This window comes from Bubalus kerabau, chromosome 1 (genome assembly GCF_029407905.1).
Source record: "Bubalus kerabau isolate K-KA32 ecotype Philippines breed swamp buffalo chromosome 1, PCC_UOA_SB_1v2, whole genome shotgun sequence".
Lineage (NCBI taxonomy): Eukaryota > Metazoa > Chordata > Mammalia > Artiodactyla > Bovidae > Bubalus > Bubalus kerabau.
The window spans coordinates 225,526,659-225,541,565 of record NC_073624.1 but is presented as its reverse complement, the minus strand read 5'-3'; the positions used below and the strand labels follow the sequence as shown (position 1 = coordinate 225,541,565).

General features: G+C 38.9%; 1 long non-coding RNA gene across 1 annotated transcript in view; it reads left to right on the top strand.

The window, feature by feature from the left end:
- The window catches only part of LOC129634778 (uncharacterized), a 35,288-nt gene that overhangs the window by 11,718 nt on the left and 8,663 nt on the right, over window positions 1-14,907 (top strand). Inside the window, exon 2 of the long non-coding RNA XR_008705893.1 lies at window positions 4,954-5,110. This is a non-coding gene — a long non-coding RNA (uncharacterized LOC129634778). The remainder of the gene's footprint in view (window positions 1-4,953; window positions 5,111-14,907) is intronic.

The following is a 14,907-nucleotide window of genomic DNA, read 5'->3' as shown; positions in this document are numbered from 1 at the left end:
CTGGTATAAGGTAAAATGGAAGTATCATTTACAAAAATTCAGATCTTTCAAGATAAGCATCCACATCAAATCTATGCATAATTGGTCTTTATGTAGCAAGCTTAGTTGTCATTGAAACAATGGAAATATTTTTTGATGGACATATAATTTGTTAAGGTTTTGAAAAAGTAAGAGTATTTCGTTACTGAGAAAAAGCTAATGGCAGAGAGAAGAGTATTAGGCATAATTCCGAAGGCAAATGGATTGATTAATTTTTCTCTCAATCATCTCATCTTCCCAAGCTCTTCATCTTACAGATGGTTGCCTGGTAACCTGGTGATTATCAGGGATGGTCATGGCATATCAACATTGAGGGTTCAACTCATTGTGCATGTGATTCCTGCTCTCTTTCAGGCTGAGCAGGTAGTGATGGATGACTCTCTGGTCTAAGAGGAAGGGCTTTGTTGGTATAAGGAAAGAAGACTGGATATCACATGAAATCCTGCCTCTATCACATACTGGCTGTGACTCTTGGGAAAGTTATTTGACCTCAGATAGCCTTGGTTTCCTCATCTGTACAATGGAGATAACTTCAGTTTTTGCCTCTCAAAGTTGTGAATCTTATATGAGATCATGCATTAAAATATACAAATACAAGTTATTAGTAGAATTACTTTTTAATATTAATAGCACTACAATCACTTACTAAAATGAATAAGGCATGCTGTTATTGGAGACTAGCTGAAGTTATTTGTTATTGTAGGCTGAATTAAATAGCTAATGATAAATTTTTATGAACTTGTGGAAATCCTTAGTTGAAATATAGAAGACCTGACTATGGCCAGTTAAAGCCAGGAGTTCATTGAAGGATATTCATGGTGCATATATTCAGACTGGCTCAAGTGCTTCATTTCTGCCTATTAAAACTTGACAAAATATTTTTGTTAGAACAGGGAGCTATCCACCATCTGTTTTTAAAACTATCCTAGTAGATACAATGGAGAAGACAATGGCACCCCACTCCAGTACTCTTGCCTGGAAAATCCCATGGATGGAGGAGCCTGGAAGGCTGCAGTCGATGGGGTCGCTGAGGGTCAGACACGACTGAGTGACTTCCCTTTCACTTTTCACTTTTATGCATTGGAGAAGGAAATGGCAACCCACTCCAGTGTTCTTGCCTGGAGAATCCCAGGAATGGGGGAGCCTGGTGGGCTGCCATCTATGGGGTCGCACAGAGTCGGACACGACTGAAATGACTTAGTAGATACAAAGATCTATGAAATCCACCAAGTGAGCAGTGCATCTTGCTTGCTCCTGCTCGTGCTCAGTTGCCTCCGACTCTTTGTGACCCCATAGACTATAACCCGCCAGGCTCCTCTGTCCATCGGATTTTCAGGTAAGAATACTTGAGTGGGTTGCCATTTCCTACTCCAGGGGGTCTTCCTTACTCAGGATTGAACCTGTGTCTCCTGCATCTCCTGTATTGGCAGGTGGATTCTTTACCATTGAACTACCTGGGAATTGGTAGTGCCACCAGGATAAGGTAATTCCCTGCCTGCACAAGTCTATGGATTCCTAGAGATTTTATGTGCTGAAATTAGTCACTCAGTCAAGCCCAACTCTTTGTGACCCCATGGACTGTAGTCTACCAGGCTCCTCTATCTATGGGAATTCTCCAGGCAAGAATACTGGAATGGGTTGCCTTGCCTTTCTCCAGGGGATCTTCCCAACCTGGGGATTGAACCCAGGTCTCCTGCATTTCAGGTGGGTTCTTTACTGTCTGAGCCACCAAGGAAGCCCAGACATTTCATAAGTCCTCTAAATGCAGTGGCGATCTTGTGCACTCTGCTGGGGAGCATAGCAGAAAGAAAGATCCTTAACCCCTGAAAACCTGATTCCAAATACAGCTGCTAGGCAACATCACTTGAAAGAAGTAGTAGAGGACATATTTCTACTGATGCATACAGTTTTCTTTTCTTTTTTTTTGACATTTCCTTAATTTTATGGGTTATGCACTGATAGCCCATGCCACCTTATATTGTACCCCTACCTGCAATAAATTTTTCTCGGAACTGTCTTACAGAAAAAATGCATAAAGATATACCTTGGGGTGTGGTGTATAATGGCCAGGGTTGTGAAAGGCAGGAAGAATTTAAGAGAACCATACTCATTCCTTGAATTTGTTTTAGACCGAAAAAGTGCTTCTGAGAAATTACTTCATTTGTGCATTAATTCAATGAATTATCATATAAGAAATGAATCGCCAGTCCAGGTTCCATGCAGGATGCAGGAAGCTTGGGGATGGTGCACTGGGATAACCCAGAGGGATGGTATGGGAAGGGAGGTGGGAGGGGAGTTCAGGATGGGGAACACGTGTACACCCGTGGCGGATGCATGTTGATGTATGGCAAAACCAATACAGTATTTTAAAGTAAAAAAAAAAAAAAAAAAAAGAAATGGCTGAACACTGAAGATAGCATGATGTGATGAATACAATTCTTATCCTTACTGAAGTAATACCACAAAGACACTGTAACAATTAAGTGTTATCAATGCTATGACAGAAAAAGTATAGCCACTTACGGAAATAAGTAGAAAGCACCCCTAATCTAATGGTTCTGGGAAGGTGTTATTTTTCGCTTTTGATTTGTCTCTTCCCCTTTAATGAACTCATTGACTTCTTTGCCCTGTGCTAGGCACCTAGACCAATTTATAGGTAAAAACAGGGAACTGACATAGGTGTACAGCTGCCTTCATTTCCACTCTAAACTTAGCGCCAATAATAAAGGAGGGTGGATGAGAGCTGGAAATGTGTCTGAAAAGGAAAGCACATGTCCCCATGTCCCTGTTACAGGCAGAGATAGATAGATAGAGCTGTATAGATAATTTTTCATACATAACGTGAAAATTTTAATTAAGATCTCAGTAGGCATTTAATACAGAACTGCTAAATGAAGTATTTTTTCACTTGTCTTGATCAACAAATTGCTTTCTGGGGTGATAAACAGCATGATTCAGTAGGAGTATGAGCACACACACCTTGCATTCATAGATAAAAGCATGCTGGCTGATGACCCTGAGCCGACGAGGAGTCTCTGGGCAGGGACAGACTTGGTGGGTGGAACCAGTGAGTAGATTGCTGTGGTTAAGGTTGCCGTTTTAGCACAGGCATTCAAAGGTGCCAAGAACTTGACAGCATGACAGATAGCAAGAGAGGAAGCCAAGCCAGTTAGGGGTGGCCTCCAATTCATGGTTGACAGCCAGGGATAATTTGCAGTTAACAGAGCAGGCAAACTCACAGTCCATACATGCGTGCTCACTCTGAAAGTGCTCTGAGTGACATTGTCTCAGTGGCGTCTGTGGCTAGCTTTGAACTTTAATCCAGATCTTCCCAACCCAGGGATAGAACTGGGTCTCCGGAATTGCAGGTGGGTTCTTTACTTTCTGAGCCACCTGTGAAACCCCACTGCTGGTTAGTATGCCAGTATCTCTTTATGTTCTCTTAAAGTACCTACCTCACTCAAAATAGAGCATATGCAATGTATGTGATAGTTTATTCTAGACTTAAGAATGGCCTTTGTTTAGTTTTTATTGAAGTATATTTGATTTATAATGTTGTGTTAGTTTCTGGTGTATAGCAAAGTGATATATATATATATATATATTCTTTTTCAGATTCTTTAACATTATAGTTTATTACAGGATAGTGAATATAGTTCCCCATGCTCTACAGTAGGACCTTGTTGTTTATCTATTTTATATATAGTACTTTCTATCTCCTAATCCCAATCCTGATTTATCCCTCCCCTCTTCCCCGCTTTGGTAACTGTATTCATTTTCTATGACTATTTCTTTTGTAAATAAATTCATTTGTATCATTTAGCTTTAGATTCCACTTATAAGCAGTATCATACAATACATATCTTTCTCTCCCTTCACTTAGTATGATAATCTCAAGGTCCATCCATTTTGCTTCAGATGGCAAAGTTTTGTTCTTTTTTATGGCCGAGTAATACTCCATTTAAATATAGTGTATGTGTGTGTGTGTACATACCATATCTACAGTGGATACATCTGTTGATAGACATTTAGGTTGCTTCCATATCCTGGCTATTGTAAACAGTGCTGCTATGAACACTGGGTGCATGTATCTTTTCAAATTAGAATTTTCTCCAGATATATGCCCAGGAATGAGATTGCTGGATCATGTGATGATTCCATTTTTAGTTTCTCAAGACATCTGCATACTGTCTTCCAGAGTGGCTGCAACAATTTATATTCCCATCAATTCTGTACGAGGATTCCCTTTTCCCAAATCCTCTCAAGCATTTATTGTTTGTAGACTTTTAAAAACATTTATTTATTTATTTATTTTTAGCCGTGCTGGGTCTCCATTGCTGTGTAGGCTTTTCTCTAGTTGTGCTGAGTGGGGGCTACTCTCTAGTTGCGTGCACTGGCTTCTCATCGGGGTGGCTTCTCTTGTTGTGGAGCACAGGCTCCAGAGCACTTGGGCTTCAGTGAGAGCAGCACGTGGGCTCAGTAATTGCAACTCCTAGGCTGTAGAGCACAGGCTCAGTAGTTGTTGTTCACAGGCTTAGTTGTTCCCTGGCATGTGGGATCTTCCTGGATCAGGGATCAAACCCATGTCTCCTGCATTGGCAGGCAGATTCTTTACCACTAAGCCACCAGGGAGCCCCCTATTGTTTGTCAACATTTTAATGATGGCCATTCTGACTGGTGTGAGGTAGATGTAAGGCCTTTGAACTTGTAACTCACTCTACCTAAAACCTGGTCCTCAGATTGTCTCACATCATCTTAAATGTTAGTTCTTCAGAAAGTCTTTCCTGCACCCCTATTTAGAGAAATTAGACTCAATAACTTTCTGTTATATTACATTGTTTTATTATCTTATAGCATATATCACTTTTGGGAATTATCTTAGAGTTTATGTAATTCTATTTTTCTTTGTTCTAGGTGTTCCCTTTCTGGTCTGGAAACTCTCTGAGAACAAAGACTTTGTCTCGTTCACCACTGGACCTTCAGAGCCTAGAGTAGTCCCTGGCATTTACATCTCTACACTCAAGGCAAGGATCATACCTTAGCCAGCTTCCCAAACCTGATGCCCAGCACAGTAAGTGACTCCTATTACTACTAAATTTATTTAACGAGAAATACAATTGATCTTTATAGAAGTGATCAATAATGAACATTAACTGAGTACCTTGTTGGAAAAAAGTGCCAGTTTTCTCATAACCAACTTTTAAATTAATTTAAAACCAGTGGTTGTTTTTGTGTATTTGTGTGTTCACCTTGCATTTGAGCATCATCCTGTGGCAAGTGCTTTGAGAAATGAAAGAGAAAAGTACAAGTGGTCCTTGCCTTTCAACATCTTCTACTCTGTTTTAGAAGACGTAGATGAAATACATTCTCCATTCGAACCTTTAGAAATGATGCCTAGCTGTGTCATGAATGGATTTTTTTCTTTAAAGAATGAACAAATGTGTAGCAGTAAGAATCAATGAGTGAATAAGGAAGAGGTGAATTAGGTGATAAGACATAGAATCAGACATGGCCGGTTGTTGAGAGTCTTTGTGTCAGGGTGGGGCAATTTGATTACATAAATCTTTGACTCAAGAAATAGACTTACTTTATTTTTCACCCAAAGAAACCATTCACTGTTTCCTTGTGATCTTATCATTGTTTCTTACTTCCTTGAGTTGTTCTTGATGTCCCCCTGCCTGAAATGCATGCTGATAATCCTCGGATGTTTAAAGTTCACTCGCTGAAGATAAAGCCAAACATCACCAACTCAAACAAATAGTTGACCACCTCCCTTGCAGTAAGAAACTTCTCCTACCTCTGTGTTCCTAGAATGCTTTATTAACTCCTTGCCTGTGACACATGACCTTTTCCATCTTGTATTGCCATTGTTTATGTCTGGGTTTGTTTCTCTCCTTTAAACTCTCAGCTCCTCAAGGGTGAGCTCATTGCTGATTTAGCTGAGAATAGAACTTTTAGTAATTCATTCACTAAGTATTTACTGAGGATATTACATGTCAGCCAGAGGGCTAGTATTGGAGAAACAGTTGTGAGCAACTAACAAGAACAAGGTAAACACTAGTTTTCCCTGGATTTTAGAGTTTAGTAATACTGCATAGTATTAATGGCTTTTATTTGTGGAGTTCAACAGGCAATTTGATGAGATAACTGTCTTCACATGAAGACACATATTTTATTGATTTTTCTGGATACCTGCATTTGTTTTCTTCTTTTTATTTAAAGTTAAGTATAGTTCATGTACAATATTATGTAAGTTACATGTGTACAATATAGTGATTCACAATTTGAAAGGTTATATTTCTTTTACAGTTAGTATAAAATATTTTCTTTATTCCAATATATATTCTTTGCATAATATATCCTTGTAGCTTATTTTATACATAATAGTTTGTACCTCTTAATCCCCACCCTCTTATTTTCTTCCCTCTTCCCCGTCCACACTGGTAACCACTAGTTTGTTTTCTGTATCTGCAAGTCTGCTTCTTTTTTGTTATATTCACTAGATTGTTGTATATTTTACATTCCACATATAAGTGAGACCATTCAGTATTTCTCTTTCTCTGTCTCACTTGTCCTACTTAGCATGATGTCCTCCAAGTTCACCCCTGTTGCTGGAAATGGCATTATTTCATTATTTTTTTATGGCTGAGTAATATTCTACTGTGTAGATACACCACCTCTTCTTTATTCACTCATCTGTTGATGGATACTTCGGTTACTTCCATATCTTGGCAAATGTAAATCATGCTACTATGAACATAAGGGTGCATGTAGGAGGGTTATTTTTTCTCCAAATCCTTGCCAACATTGGTTATTTGTGTCCTTTTTGATGATATAGATTTTAAATTCCATAGATTATGGTTTCACTCTTGCTGTATTGCTTACTTGATATGTGATGTTAAGTTGGTTATGGGATGTCTTGGAACTTCTATCTCAGCTACATATGACCACAAATAATGCTGTATAACAAACCACACCAAAGAAGATTAGAATAGACTTTATTAAGTTCAGGAGACTGTAGTTTGACAGGGTGGCCCTTATGGTCTGGGCCAGGCTAGGCTGGTTTCATTTTGGCTAGCTTATGTGTCTGTGAGCTGGTAAGTCAGCTGGGAGGATGGCTTGGTCTAGATTACTTCACCTTTACTAGGTTTCTCTCCCTCCACCAGGTAAGCCTGGATTGTTAACATGGTGACTGGGGGTGGGGTGGATCTAAAGCAGCTAGTAATCTAGGCTTCAAATTGGTGGCGTCACTCTCATCACATCCTGTTGGCAGAAGCATATGCTCAGCATACGCTCAGATCAAATTCATGGGGTAGGGGTTCCATCTTTTGAAGAGAATTACTGCAAAATCACATTGTAAAGAATATGGGTACAGGGGTTATGAACAGTTGTTGGCTCTATTTGTACTTCATATACTACTATTTCAGTCTATAAAATGGAGATGATAATAACAGCTGATACTTTATGGGTGGATTGTGAAAATTATATTAGTAATATGGAAAAAACTGGGTTGTTATCTTAAGTGCTGGAAGAAATCTTAAGCACATTTCTTAAGTGCTGGAAGTTTGTTATGATTATTATATCACTTACCCCCACAACCGAGCATCGAGAGATACTATAATCCTCATCTTACAAAGAACAAGCTTGGAGATTTAGGTTAGTAGTCCCTGGCCACATAGTCAGTTATGGGGCCAGGATTCAAATCAAGGTTTGTTTGACTTCAAAGCTGGTACCAGAGATTTCCTAACTATTCACCAGATCTGTTTTTGGTTTAATTTTTCCTGGACTACATTGCCTAGCCTCTCTTGCTGCATGCATTACAGTATGATTAATTTCTTGCCCATAAATGGTGAGTGATTTTGCTCAGGAGGGAAGGAGTCCAGGTCTCTGATTCTCCACATGGAAGAGAACTTCCTAGAGTTTAGGAACACTGAATTTGGATTTTAGTGAGCTAGGAGTGAATTTTTCTTGTGAATAGGAAATGAAATGTTGGAGTTTGTTAGAATAATAACAAACTAGCTTGGTGTAACAAACCTGCTGTAACAAACTGATACTAGCCATAATAATCTAGCTAATTATAGCTAGTTGTTACTAGCTGTAATAAACTAACCATAGAGTTTAATTTTGAAAGCAAGATGCAATACAATTTAGAAAAGTGAAAACTTTTCTAGGTAGTATTTTGCACATATCAGGCACTCTACCATTCATTGAAGAAATGAGAATTTTCCAAAACTAAACTTTCTAATTGCTTACTACCATGTACCACTTGCCATTTATCTTCCTTCTCTATTTGGGTCTCTTATTTTCTCCCTTTTGTTACACTCAGAAAAACATGCTCCTTTTTCCTCAAACCAACTGACTATGGGGTTTATTTACTTCTGGCCTGGTCCAGAAGATCAAATTCTCTGATTCAAGCACTCTTATTAGTGTTCATTTTATTTATATGGAGAAAAGCAAAATGGAAAAAAAAATTCAGGTGGATTTTTCTATAGATTGAAAATGTTTATTTCAGGGCTTCTATTGTCGAAGTCTGAGGACACTATAAAGTATTGGCAGGAGGGGTTGCGGGGGTGGGGTTCAAGGAAATCCTCAGAGGGTTGTGAAAATGGGTTTTAAGCACTATGGAAAGAGATGATTTGAAAATTAAAAGTGAGAAAAATTCAGTTCAGTTCATTTCAGTCACACAGTCGTGTCTGACTCTTTGCAACCCCATGGACTGCAGCATGCCTGGCGAGCTGTGGTTCATGGGGTCACAAAGAATCAGACATGATTGAGCGACTGAACTGAACTGGACTGCAGCATGACAGGCTTCCCTGTCCATCACCAGCTCCCAGAGCTTACCCAAACTCATGTCCATTGAGTCGGTGATGCCATCCAACCATCTCATCCTCTGTCGTCCCCTTCTCTTCCTGCTTTCAATCTTCCCCAGCATCAGGGTTTTTCCCAATGAGTCAGCTCTTTGTATCAGGTGGCCAAAGTATTGGAGTTTCAGCTTCAGCATCAGTCCTTCCAATGAATATTCAGAACTGACTTCCTTTAGGATGGACTAGTAGAATTTCCTTGCAGTCCAAACAACTCTCAAGAGTCTTCTCCAACATCACAGTTCAAAAGCATCAATTCTTTGGTGCTCAGCCTTCTTTATAGCCCAAATCTCACATCCATACATGACTACTGGAAAAACCATAGCTTTGATTAGATGCACCTTTGTTGGCAAAGTAATGTCTCTGCTTTTTTATGTGCTGTCTAGGTTGGTCATAGCTTTTCTTTCAAGGAGCAAGAGTATTAATTTCATTGCTCCAGTCACTATCTGCAGTGATTTTGGAGCCCAAGAAAATAAAGTCTGTCACTATTTCCATTGTTTCCCCATCTATTTGCCATGAAGTGATGGAACCAGATGCCATGATCTTAGTTTTCTGAATGTTGAGCTTTAAGTCAACTTTTTCACTCTCCTCTTTCACTTTCATCAAGAGGCTTTTTAGTTCTTCTTTGCTTTATACCATAAGGGTGGTGTTATCTGCATATCTGAGGTTATTGATATTTCTCTAAGCAATCTCAAATCCAGATTGTGCTTCATCCAGCCTGGCATTTCTCATAATGTACTCTGCATGTAAGTTAAATAAATAGGGTGACAATATGCAGCCTTGACTTACTCCTTTCCTGATTTGGAACCAGTCTGTTGTTCCATGTCCAGTTCTAACTGTTATTTCTTGACCTGCATACAGATTTATCAGGAGGCAAGTAAGGTGATCTGGTATTCCCATCTCTTGAAGAATTTTCCACAATTTGTTGTGATCCACACAGACAAAGGCTTTGGCATAGTTAATAAAGCAAAATAAAGGAATAAATTAGGAAAATAGATTAAAATTAGGAATAAATAAAGGAAAATTAAAAGGGTAATAAAGCTAGTGAAAACAGAAAAAATAAATCAACCCTATTTGAAACCAGAGAGCATGATATTTGCCCTCCCTTTGGCCCAGAAAGAAGATTCTGTACTAATTAGCACCATTATAGAGGCTCTAGTGAGAAAATTAGGGCTTCAAGTTATGACAAGTATTAGAGGCCCCTAGTATTGACATCACTCAAAGAAGTTGTCCTCTGCCTTATAGGACCATGGAATCATAGAGAGGCAGATGATATAAACACAAAGCCAAGGAATAAGAATTATACTCATATGCCTTAAAGGAGATTAGCAATACAGTGGAACAAAATCCAGCTTTTATAAAAATCCCCTTTCCATTCAATAACCTCACTTGGAGGGAGGAGGGTTCAGGATGGGGAACACATGTATACCTGTGGTGGATTCATTTTGATTTTTGGCAAAACTAATACAATTATGTAAAGTTTAAAAATAAAATAAAATTTAAAAAAAAGAAAACAAAAAACAACAACAACAACAAAAAAAGAAAGAATAGTAATATAGGTAATATTTAATGAGTGCTCACTATATGCCCAGTACTCTGAGTTGGACAGGAAAGAGGCAAGCAATACACTCAAGTCGAAATTAGAGATTTTGTGAAAGCAAATCTTTAAAAAGGTATACCAGATATCAGAGAGGTTTTAGGTAGAGGAAAAAAGATGAAACTTAGAATCTTAAGTTGAATCTTGGTTGTGGCACTTGGACAGGCATGTCACCTCTGCAGTCCTCTGTGGATTCATTTGTAAACTAGGGATAATGATTACCTCCATTGAGGGTCAATGGGATAAATTGTGTGAGGGCACTTTTCAAACTGCAAAATTCAAGGTGTATTGGTGGCTCAGATGGTAAAGAATCTGCTGCAATGCAGGAGACCTGGGTTTGATCCCTGGGTTGGGAATATCCCTTGGAGAAGGGAATGGCCACCCACTCCAGTATTCTTGCCTGGAGAATTCCATGGACAGAGAAGCCTGGAGGGCTACAGTCCATGGGGTTGCAGAGTTGGGCATGACTGAGCAACTAACACTTTCACTTACATTTACATACACATATCTAATTGTTTCATTTACAGTGGGGTCTGTAAATGAAGAAACAGACCAGAAGAAACAGTGGGGAGAAGAAACAAACAGCTTTAAACTATTTTTGCAATGGTTTATGTCTATGGAAACACACTGATATGCCATGCTGTGCTCAGTTGCTCAGTCATATCTGACTCTTTATGACCCCATGGACTGTAGCCTGCCCGGCTCCTCTGTCCATGGGATGTCCTATGCAAGAATACTGGAGAGGGTTGTCATTTCTTCCTTCAGGGGATCTTCCCAACTCAGGGATCAAACCCATGTCTCCTGTGTCTCCTGCATTGGCAAGCGGGTTCTTTATCACCATGCCACCTGGGAAGCCTGATATCTCTTTATTGCTCTATAAATAAGCAAACACTCACAACCAAATAGACACATTGCAACAAAAACCCAGCTCTGAAATAAAGCACAACCTTCAGAGACAACTGCCGAAGACAGTTTCACGATGGAAATAGGAAAGCAAATAATTCACTCATAGACTTCATTTCTTCCAGTAAGTCACTGGATACTTCAGAGAAGTGGCTTGTACTTGTTTTCTTTTCATCAAATATTCATATTTTTTAATGGAAATTGTCCTGACAAATTGGGTAAATTGAGCAACTTATGAGTTTATGCCTCAGAAAGAAGAGTTAGGGAATTCCCAGTGAGAAAGCTAATGCTTAAATGATTAACACTCCATTGATTTTATAATTAAAAAGCTGGAAAGTAAATATAGTGTGTGTTTTACATGTTATGATAGCAGTTTGTCTTGATGCTTAGATCACAAGCCTTTTGATTGAAGATCTCTGTTAAGTATGCAACATATTACTGTGCTTTCACCGAAGGAGCCTCTTTCATTTCTCTGGGGACTAAATCCCTCCATTAAGTCATGTTAAAGGTAAAAAAATGCAAATGAGCCACTCTCACTATTTAGAAGTAGAGAAAAGATCATACATTCTAGAAAAGTTAAAGGCCATAAATTTGCATACAGGATATGCTTTCTATTCCTGGTAGGCAAATGGATATTTGAATTTCTGGGGACCTATGAGAGAGTATTAGTTATTCAACACTGTTATTGTTGTTAATCAACATTGTTAACTAATAACTATTGTTATTAGTTACTCAACTTAGTTGTTCAACATTGGTCCAATAAATGTTTACTGACCACATATTATGTGTTTTGGATACAGTGGTGAACGAGAAAAGCATGGTGCCTGAAATCAGGAGACTTAGAAGATAAACAGGCCAAGTGGTCACAACTCAGTGTGAAGGAAGTGGGAGCAGGGAGCTGTGAGAACACATGCAGGGAGTAAAGCATATTACTCACCCACACAGAAAAGAACAAAAATTTACAAGTTCCTCAAAAATCGTTTTGAAAAATGTCTTAAATTTTATCATGAACCTTGTATATTTTATTCAAATATACAGAGATGCATAAAATAGTTTTAAGTACTGTCTATACTTACCTGAAACCCAACTCAAAGCAGAACAAGAATGAGTGAACAAATGAAAAGGCTGAATGAGAAAATCAATACCTGAGGAGGACAAAGTAAAGTTCTTGCCAATCAAGTAAGCCTCTCAGATTTATAGTTATTTTTAAGATTTTTCCTTGAACAGATCACTTGAAACTACACACTTGACCCTTAACACTAAAAATAATAATTTAAATTTTGAGGTACGAAGACCCATTTGAAGAAAATCTTTGTAATGTGTTATAAAACCAATAAAGATAGTTTATGATTTTGCTTTCTAAAAAAAAAAAAAAAAAGAAAGAACACATGCAGGGGATGGTTAGGTTGGGAACAGTGTCCCTGAAGTGGGACTCCTGTTAGGCCCTGAGGATGCATAGGAGGTAGAGTTTCTAGGTGATGGTAACAATATGTGCATTGGCTGGGAATTTAGAAAGAAGAGGGCAGGTTTGTATAACTGAACCACACTGACTCCATTTTGTGAGCTTCATCTCAGTCCGAAAGTCCTACTCTCTCTACCTTCTATGTGACTGGGTTCACGAGGAATGGGCCTAAGTCAGATAAGTTCTTTTCAACTTTTACTCTTGCCTTTATCTGACATGAAAATGAAAGAATGTATTATGCTGACACAGTTAGTGCTCATGAGACACCCCCCCCACCCCCACCCCCACTGCCGCCCCAACCTGGGGTGGGGGGGTGTTGCACCCTGATTTCCATCAGTGTAAATGCACTTCTCACTTTGTAGTCTTATTCTATTCTTAGCTTCAGTCCCTTTAAATACTTTGCCCACCCCATACCCCTTTTAGGGTACAGAATGCAGCTACAAATGCTTCCAATTTCTGTCTACCTGATCCTGTCCATAGGTAAGAATTCACAGTAACTTCATAGCTGTGATTTATGGAGTTGCCTGCATCATGTGTCAGTCTCCAAGTTCCTTCTTAGTTTGGAGGACGTTATTCCATATCGCTGCCACCCAACAAATGCTGTAGCCACTGAAAGAGTGTATGGATAGAAAAGTGGGATCCATAAAAACCTATCACAAGCCACAAATAAGAGTTATATAAGTAAACATGACATAATTAAAATTTTTGTAATAGTCACATTAAAAAAAGAAAAAAATGTTACTCATATTAATTTCAATAATATATTTCATTTAGTCCAATATATCCCCCAGAAGTGTGGTAGTTTGAGCATTCTTTGGCATTGCCTTTCTTTGGGATTGGAATGAAAACTGACCTTTTCCAGTCCTGTGGCCACTGCTGAGTTTTCCAAATTTGCTGGCGTATTGAGTGCAGCACTTTCACAGCATCATCTTTTAGGATTTGAAATAGCTCAACTAGAATTCCATCACCTCCACTAGCTTCGCTCATAGTGATGCTTCCTAAGGCCCACTTGACTTCACATTCCAGGATGTCTGGCTCTAGGTGAGTGATCACACCATCGTGATTATCTGGGTCATGAAGATCTTTTTTGTACAGTTCTTCTGTGTATTCTTTCCATCTCTTCTTAATATCTTCTGCTTCTGTTAGGTCCATACGATTTCTGTCCTTTATCGAGCCCATCTTTGCATGAAGTCTTCCCTTGGTATCTCTAATTTTCTTGAAGAGATCTCTAGTCTTTCCCTTCTGTTGTTTTCCTCTATTTCTTTGCATTGATCACTGAGGAAGGCTTTCTTATCTTTTCTTGCTATTCTTTGGAACTCTGCATTCAAATGGGTGTATCTTTCCTTTTCTCCTTTGCTTTTCATTTCTCTTCTGAATGCTCAAACTACCACACAATTGCATTCGTCTCACACGCTAGTAAAGTAATGCTCAAAATTCTCCAAGCCACGCTTCAGCAATACGTAAACTGTGAACTTGCAGATGTTCAAGCTGGTTTTAGAAAAGGCAGAGGAACCACAGATCAAATTGCCAACATCCGCTGGATCATCAAAAAAGCAAGAGAGTTCCAGAAAAACATTTATTTCTGCTTTATTGGTTATGCCAAAGCCTTGACTCTGTGGATCACAATAAACTGGAAAATTCTGAAAGAGATGGGAATACCAGACCACCTGACCTGCCTCTTGAGAAATCTGTATGCAGGTCAAGAAGCAACAGTTAGAACTGGACATGGAGCAACAGACTGGATCCAAATAGAAAAAGGAGTACGTGAAGGCTGTATATTGTCACCCTGCTTATTTAACTTATATACAGAGTATATCATGAGAAACGCTGGGCTGGAGGAAGCACAAGCTGGAATCAAGATTGCCGGGAGATATATCAATCACCTCAGATATGCAGATGACACCACGCTTAGGCAGAAAGTGAAGAAGAACTAAAGAGCCTCTTGATGAAAGTAAAAGAGGAGAGCGAAAAAATTGGCTTAAAGCTCAACATTCAGAAAACTAAGATCATGGCATCCAGTCCCATCACTTAATGGCACGTAGATG